This window comes from Aureococcus anophagefferens (assembly GCF_000186865.1).
Source record: "Aureococcus anophagefferens unplaced genomic scaffold AURANscaffold_3, whole genome shotgun sequence".
In the NCBI taxonomy this organism is placed as follows: domain Eukaryota; class Pelagophyceae; order Pelagomonadales; family Pelagomonadaceae; genus Aureococcus; species Aureococcus anophagefferens.
Genome location: NW_008705563.1, coordinates 1,820,623 through 1,822,278, shown reverse-complemented (window position 1 = coordinate 1,822,278; position 1,656 = coordinate 1,820,623).

Genomic DNA, 1,656 nt, shown 5'->3' with positions numbered 1-1,656 from the left:
TGCGCAACGTCGCGTACGACTTCCACTCCGGGTCGTCGGGCACGGACGCCGGCGGCAACCGGGGCCTGCCGCCGCTGGTCATCGCCAAGCGGGGCGGCTTCAGACAGAAGGGCATCCTCATCCCGAACCCCTACTACGGCTCGCTCGCGCGCGACTGGAACGCGACGCGCGCGGCGATTCTGGCGCGGGGCCGCGCGACGCCCTGGGCGTCGCGGCGCGCCCAGGCCTTCTGGCGCGGGCGCATCATCTCCCACGACGCCTCGAACAACCTGAGCGACGCCCTCAAGTGCGAGTACGAGTACGGCAACCACGCGCGCCTCGCCGCCGCGGCGCTCTCGTTCCGCCGGCCGGACGCGGTCGACGTCAAGTGCACGACGGCCGCGGCGACGGACTGCCGGCCCCGCGACGCCGTGGCCCGGCCCTGCGCGGCGCTGCCCTACACGGCGGACATGGCCCGCGTCGCCCGCGAGCCGACGCTGATCGCCGGCGACGCGCCCGTGGACCGCGCGGACTACAGCGCGTACCGCTACGTGCTCAACCTGCCCGGCGCGACGACGGGCTCCTACTCGAAGAACCTGAACCACCTCTGGGCCCTCGGCGCGGTGGTGATGCTCTGGGACGCGCCCTTCGTCGAGTGGTGCGGCTTCGCATCGCGCGCGCGCGCCCGAAACCCCGCCGCGCAGGTACTACCCGGCGCTCGTGCCGGGGACGACGCACGTCGCCGTCGGCGCGGCGACGCTCGTCGCGGCCGTCGAGGCCCTCGAGCGCGGCGGCGAGGCCGCGGCGGCGCCGCTCGTCGCGGCCGCCGCCGCGGTCGACGCGGAGCTCGCGCGCCCGGCCGTGCCGAATTCAAATCTTCAACCCGACTTCAATCTGAGCGTATTTGAAAGTTTCGACGCGAGCTCTTGGCTCTGCTTCGAGAACTCGACGCGAGCAATCGATTCGTCCACAAATCAGCCGAATCGACTTCGATGTGACCGAGCTCGAGAGGTTTGAAGTTTTTGCTGGACAGGGCGTTCCACTGGTTGATTTCCACTCAGGTGCCCGGCGTGCCTCGCGGCCTACTTCGGCGCCGTCGTCGACCGCGCGCGGGCCCGCTACGGCCAGGCGGCCGTCCTCGACGACGCGTGCGCCGTCGCGGACCTCGCGCGGGCGCTCGCCGCGCGGCGCGGCTGCCCGGCGGTCCTCGCGGAGTTCCACCTCCGCAACGACAAGCGGTGCCGCGCGAACCTCGACGCGGCGGACCCGGCGGGCGCGCCGCGGGCCCGGGAGCCCGTCGCGCCGGACGCGCCGGGCCTGCCCGCGGCGACGCTCGCGGAGCTGCGCCGCACGCGGCCCGCGCGGACCGCGCCGGGCTGCGCCGCGCTGCTCGAGCGCGCGGAGCGGGCGTGCAACGGGACCGCGCGGGGGTAAAACTGGGGCTTGCCGTCTACTCGTCTACAGCGCGGCTCGTAGCGGTCCTCGTCGCCGCTCCGCCCGCGACGCGGCGCTCGTTCGTGAGTCGCAAAGCTAGGATGCTTATGCTCGGCCCTAAAGGCACTTCTCCTCGCTCTTCTTCCACTTGCAGCCCGCCTTTTTGCACTTTTTGGATTTCTTCTGTGAGAAGGGGTGATGCGGCGCGGCGCGCGCGTGATTCTGAGCTGAGGGGATCCTCAG